This window comes from Arachis ipaensis, chromosome B8 (assembly GCF_059453495.1).
Source record: "Arachis ipaensis isolate K30076 ecotype BB chromosome B8, ASM5945349v1, whole genome shotgun sequence".
NCBI lineage: Eukaryota > Viridiplantae > Streptophyta > Magnoliopsida > Fabales > Fabaceae > Arachis > Arachis ipaensis.
Window position 1 is genome coordinate 46,762,103 of NC_142443.1, and position 7,239 is coordinate 46,769,341.

Consider the following 7,239-nt stretch of genomic DNA (forward strand, 5'->3'; position numbering starts at 1 on the left):
AGATAGAATTAGGTAGAAAATACATTAGGAGTAGGAGTAGAGTAGAAATTCTCTCTTAGGTTTAGTTAGAGTTTGTAGCATTTTATACTTCAAGTGTTGATTTGGGATTATAGCAATTTCATTATAAGTATTTCTTTAATTCCTCTTTTATTGTACTACTTGTTCTACACTTTCTTATATTTTCATTTCTTTTGTTAATATATACATAGTTTTGCAATTGTGATTTCTAGTTAATGAATTTGATGCTTGATGATCTTTATTTGTTTATTGAGTTGCTCTTGTTGATTTTGATAATTTGATTATTCATAGTTTTCATCATTTTCCCAATTCTGCCATATTTTATGATTATGCATATTAGGTAGGGGTGGGCATGGTTTGGATTTTTATAAATCCAAACTGGATCCACTTCAGAACCAGTTTTATGGTTCATGAAGCCAAACCAGAACTGGATTGAAGAGAGAAACTGGTTCTAAACCGGTTTGAAAAAATAAAAAGCGGTTCTAAACCGGTTTTAAAATTTAAATTCGGTTTTACTTACAAACTGGTTTAAATTTGGTTTTACTTCCAAACTTGTTTTAAATCCGTTTTTCTTAATCCAAATCTAAAACCCGGTTTTTTTTTATAAAATCCAGTTTTAAAATCCAATTTTAAAACCAGTTTCTTCAACCAAAAATCCAATTTTAAAACTAGTTTTTAAAAATCTAATTTTCAAACCAGATATTTTAACAAAAAATCCACTTTTAAAGAAGTATAGTATCTATTATCTATCTATCTTTGGACAAAATATCTAGAATCTTGGAAGTGAAGGGGTTCGTTCCCCTAAGAAACCCAACCAGCTGTCAGTTCTCTAGCAAACAGTTCTATGCATCAAGGAGGTCGGAGCCCAGGAACATAATCCAATAACAAATCTATTCATATTATAAAGAAAAAAAAATGAACTTGCATTCAAATCATACAAGGTTCTCAACACAAATTAGCAACCACATAAAAGTAAAACATCCCAGCCCAGTTCCAGCAATAATTTTAGCAATTTTGCAATAAAGTAGTAAATTTTCGCACAAACAAACAATGTTCAAACTATGAAGGGTAGGATTGGTGGAAGCAACTCATTCCCTCTTGATAGAAAAAAATCACATTAAAGTATTCTAAAATCTAAAAGCATACAGAAAAAACAATGTCACTATCCATATTTAATCAGTGAAGACATAATTGATAATTTATGTTACATAATTGTTAATTTCAAGTAATAAGACTGTTATAGATGTAAGACATGAGATTTAGTTAAGTTCCCAAGCAATAAGAATATTATAGGTTTGAAGTGGATTTTGCTATCAAAAGGGACCGTTTAGGGATAACATTATACATTATACATTCGCTATCAAAAAGGACCGTTTAGGGGAATCACCATAGGGATAACATTATACATTTGCAGTCTATATGCCATGTATGATTGCCTATGACATTTTACGATCTCAATGTAAAGACTCACAAATCATGCTTAATTTATAAAGCCAAAGAGAAATTATGTTGGAAGACCAATACCACTCATGTTCATGGAAATGCAAGCCAAAAATACAGAATTCAATATAAAATATCATTATCTTCCCATCTATAAAGTATGTAGCAAGATTCTTGGTATTGATACCAGGCTATAATGGTGCTACTTAGAGGCAATAATATACATTAAGAACCACTATTAAATCTTAAAACTAATTAATAGCTGCTTCATTACTCAAATAATGATGAACCCAAGATTACAGCAATATTGCTTATTATTATGGACTTTTAGTTCATCCTAGAGACACGAAACTAATTGCCATTTGCAAAGTAAAGGTATGTCATAAAGGGGAAGAAATGCTGGCATGTGAAGGATCTAACTTTGAACAAAGTTTTAAAAGACCTGTGACTGATTCTAATTGAGCTGTAAGCTTCTTGGCCACATGATGAAACTAGTTTACTAAAATTGATGACACTCTTAGCAGTTATTTAAATACTCTGTTGATAATATCTGCCAATTTATTTATTATCACCCAATAAAAAAATCTAAAATTTAAAAATAGAGTTTGGTTTCTTTGCTAAACTTACACACACAGTAGAGTTGAAGTATTAAACATGACCACATCATAGAAATAGTAAAACCAAGACTTGGTCATTAAAGCTCCAAATGAAACCTATCTCTCGCAAGTAAACTAAATCAAATTTTACAATTTATATGTCTCTTTAGACCCACATCCTTATTCGAGCAATTCATTCTTCTGAAATGCCGATTAAACTAATTCTTAATTTCTTATTAACTCAACTTCTTGAATTCAAGAAAATGCAATTCATCAAGCGAGTAAAGTTTCACCAACTATAGTAAAAGAAAGTACCTTTCAACTCTAAGCCATCATAATACAATTCAAAACCTTACCATAGGAATCTCTATTTCACAGCTTCCTCTATATTTGCATGCGATCTTCAAATTCTTTCAGACTTAATTGTTCTAAGTACTAGCAAATTATAAATATATATATAAACAAAGCAAAGTCTTTCACACACAATAAGAATATTTTAGAAAACCAACACAATCCAGTGAACTCACTTTGTTGGAACTGCAACTTTATAGTTGTGAACGGGTAAGGCATTTATAGTAAGAAGAAGGAGAAATGGGTGGTACTAACCATGTGAGGCTGTGACCCAGAGGCAAGAAGCACGAGCAGAGGGCCAGAGGTGAATGGAAAGCAAAAGAACTAAAAGCCCACACCTGTGATGGCGAGTCGGCGACGGTGAAGACGACGGCGGAGAAGACCAAAGGCAGAAAAAGAGAAACAGAGGTGAGGCCCGTTCAATGTTGAATGAGACAATAGGATGCTGGTGCCAGTTGCTTGCTCCGGTGCCAGCTGCGGCAGAGACTAACCGGTCGAATGAGAAGAGGCGAAGGAGAAGAGGACTGGATTTCAGAATTTGTGTGAGTTAAGTGTGAATGGTTCACTGAATCAGAAATTAAGAATTAGGGTTTTTTTGAGATTTGGATCTTAATTTGGATCTGGATCTGGATCCGAATTTAAACCAGTTTAAATGGATTGCATTAAAAACCAAATTATAAAATAAATTTAATTTGGTTTGAATTTTTTTGGTTTAAAACTGGTTTTTTTAATGGTTTGGTTTGGATTTGGATTGAAATCCAAAATTTGGATTTTTTTTGCCCACCCCTAATATTAGGTATTTGATGAAATGCCAATGTTGATTATGGGGTAAATTTTCACCCCTTGCCTTGGGAAAAATGAGTATATGGAATGCTAGAGCCATAATATCCAACATTTAGTGATGATTCTTGGGTTGTTAGTTGTTATTGTTTCCACTAACGCTAGCTTTTTACCAATTAACTTGGTAAGTTAGTTAGGATTTGTGGATTAATAATGATTATGCTCACTTGACTTACTCTTCGATGTTAAGGGTTGACTTAGTGAGATTAATCCATCATAATTATCATAGTTGTGGTTATGGCCAGGAAAGGATTCCATAGCTCATCCCAAGTGAATGTTCCATTTATGTTTTGAACCACTTTTCCATCACTTTATAGCATTACTTTTCCATATTACATACATAGTTCTTTTATTCCTTTATTGCTTTATCAATTGCAATTTTGTCTTGTTATTTTATTTCTTTATTTGTTTACTTCAATCATTGAAAACCTGATGCCAGGGCATTTTGGCCAGTTTCACTGACCTTTTCTTTACTGTTTTTAGGGTAGTTTCATGCATTTCCTTAGAAAATAAGCTAGTTTTGGGTAGATATTCACTTACATCTTGATTCAAGCATACATTGTGCACTTTACATGATTTCATGAGGATTTTGCATAAATTTAATGACAAATTGGATGTTGCATTCCCCATGACTTGGATTAGAACTTTGATGCACTTTATTGCTTGATTTCAGGACAAAGGAAGGCAAGGAAGAACCACTTTAGCAGCCACGTTAATCTAATTAACGTGACTTCTAACGTGGAATGGGAGGTAGCTTGCAAAGTTAATGAGAAAAGTAATCGCCAATAACGTCCTCGAAGCCATCATAGCCCACGTTAAGAGTCACGTTAACTTAGTTAACGTGAACTCTAACGTGGAGGAAAGAAAAGGGAGCCAACGTTGGTGACACTTGCCTTTGTCACTAACGTTGGGCCAAGCTCATAAGTGGCCACGTTAGTTGCCACGTTAACTTAGTTAACGTGGCCTCTAACGTTAAGAAGTAAAGGGGAAGCCAACGTTAGTGACATTCAACTTTGTCACTAATGTTGGCCAAGTCCCAACAAGCCACGTTAACTCCCACGTTATCCTAGTTAACGTGGAAGCTAACGTGAAGGAAGTAGGTGGTCGACAACGTTAGTGACACCAAACATTGTCACTAACGTTGGAATGAACCCACACAAAGCCACAATGAGCCACGTTAACTCCCACGTTAACTTAGTTAACGTGGAAGCTAACGTGAAGAATAGAGATGATGAGCCAACGTTAGTGACATTCACCTTTGTCACTAACGTTGGAGATGGCTAGCATTGCTACGTTAGAGGCCACGTTAACCTAGTTAACGTGGACTCTAACGTGGAAGCTAGGGCACATTAGAACGTTAGTGACAAAGGTAAGTGTCACTAACATTCTCGAAGGTTGGCAAGCCTACGTTAAGGAGCCACGTTAACTAAGTTAACGTGGACTCTAACGTAAGGAAGAGGGAGGCTTCTCAACGTTATTGGGAAAGGTAAGTCCCAATAACGTGTGCGAAGGACCAGGAGGCAACATTAGTAGCAACGTTTGTACCACTAACGTTGAGGTTAACGTGGCTCTTACTTGGGTGAGGAACGTTAGTGAAAAAGGTGATTGCCACTAACGTTCTCGAACCCATATTTTCACTGAACCTTAACACCACTAACGTCCTGAGCTAAAGTCTCTGCCCACTTCACACTTTCTCTCTGCAAGTAAAGCCAAGCCCAATGAAGAAGATAACTGCTTCAAACTCAAGATCCAAAGGCCCATACCCAAGATTTGAAGAGCCAACTAGAAGATCAGAGGAGTAGTATATAGGAGTAGCTTTGAATTATTTGGGGAGTTGGAAAATATAGGGAGCCTCTTGGCTTAGAACTACTCTCTGTATTTTACTGCTCTTCTAGTTTTACTTTCATCATGTATTCTCCATCTTTGTTTTCATTTTTCAGAGCTATGAACAACTAAACCCCTTTCATTGGGTTAGGGAGCTCTGTTGTAATTTGATGGATCAATACTAGTTTTCATTATTCTTCTTCTATCTTTTCTCTTGATTTTACTTGAAAGCTTTCGATCTTCATCCAATTGGGTAGTTATCTTGGAAAAGAAGCTATTCAAACTTGGATCTCTTCTGAACCTTGAGAGAGGAATGAAGAGATCATGCTAGAAATGCTTTCTCATGCTGGACCAAATTGGGTTTGGATGGATATGTGACTATAATCCTCTCAATACTTGATTTGGGAAATGCATGTGGTATAATCAGTGACCATACTTCATCTCTTCTCATGAGCAATTGACCAAGGAATTGGCTATTGATCAAGATTTGAGAGATTGAATTGTAAGGAATTGTAATTCGATCAATTAAGATTGCCAAGAAGATCAATGAGTGCATTGATTGAGGAAGAGATGAAAATGAACTTGATCCGGAGAATTGCAACATCTCCTGAGCCCAATGAACTCCCCATTTCTGATCTTACCCATTCTTTTTAATTTCTGCCATTACTTTTATGAGCAATTACCCCATTCCCATTTACAATTCTGCAATTTACTTTCAGTCATTTACTTTCAGCTCTTTAATTCTAGCATTTACTTTTTCTCTCATTTACATTCCCGCCATTTTATTTTCTGCAATTCTCAACCCAAATTCTGGATTCGCTCAACTAGAACATTCTTCTAATTAAATTTGCTTGATCAATCAATCTCTGTGGGATTCGACCTCACTCTATTGTGAGTTTTTACTTGACGACGAATTCGGTACACTTGCCGAAGGAAATTTGTTGAGAGACAGTTTCCATGTGCATCAAGTTTATGGCGCCGTTGCCGGGGATTGATTGTGCATCAACAATGATTAAATTGGAGGATCACTAGATTGAGCATTTTTGTTTTGTTTGATTTAATTTTCTATTTGAGTAATTTACTTTCAGTGTTAGTTAATTTCTTCCCTACCCCCTACTCTTTCGTTTTTTTTTCTTTGTTATTTACAATTCAGTTCACTAACCCACTAACTGTTTGATATATTGCATCACTCACACTAACAGTAAATCTAACAGAATACTTTCTGCATTTATTTTCCTTGCTTGTACTTGTTGGTTGTATGACAGGGAGAAGAAGCGGGGCTTCAACTTCCTCTGATTCTGAACCTGAGAGAACCCTCTTTAGATTAAGGAGGGAGGCAAGAGAAAAATGTGTAGTTGGTGCTGAAGAAGAGGAGGAACACTTTGAGGAATACTTTGAACCAAACATGGAAGAAAACATGGAAAACCATCGAGAAGAAGAGGCTCACAACCATGGCGGAGGAGGTCGAGCAAATCATGCTGGGGAGGATAGAAGAGTTTTAGGCTCTTACATCAATCCAAACCCAGGAAACTGTGGAAGTAGCATCCAAAAGCCAACCATCCATGCCAATAATTTTGAACTAAAACCACAGCTCATCACCCTTGTTCAGAACAACTGTTCGTTCAGAGGAAGTGTCCAAGAAGACCCCAATCAACATCTAACCACCTTCCTGAGAATATGTGATGCAGTGAAGTCTAATGGTGTTCATCCTGACGCCTATAGACTGCTCTTATTTCCATTCTCACTCAAGGATAAAGCAGCCAAGTGGTTGGAGTCTTTCCCGAAGGAGAGCTTGACAACTTGGGAAGATGTGGTGAACAAATTCTTAGCAAGATTCTACCCCCTTCAACGAATCAATAGGCTGAGAGCTGAGGTCCAAACTTTCAGGCAACAAGATGGTGAGACTCTATATGAAGCATGGGAGAGATTTAAGGACTTAACATGGAGGTGTCCACCAGATATGTTCAATGAATGGGTGCAGCTGCACATTTTCTATGAAGGCCTGTCATATGAATCAAAGAAGGTAGTAGACCATTCATCTGGAGGATCTTTGAACAAGAAGAAGACCATTGAAGAAGCCATAGATGTCATTGAGACTGTAGCTGAGAATGACTACTTCTATGCTTCCAAAAGAGGGAACACTAGAGGAGTGATTGATGACAAGTCATCC

At 36.4% G+C, this 7,239-nt stretch overlaps 1 non-coding gene across 1 annotated transcript; it reads right to left on the reverse strand.

The window, feature by feature from the left end:
* Positions 1-6,927: 6,927 nt before the first annotated feature.
* On the reverse strand, positions 6,928-7,034 carry LOC148547946 (small nucleolar RNA R71). Its single transcript, XR_015897637.1, has one exon. It is a non-coding gene; the product is annotated as a small nucleolar RNA R71 (small nucleolar RNA).
* Between the last annotated feature and the right edge of the window lie 205 nt (positions 7,035-7,239).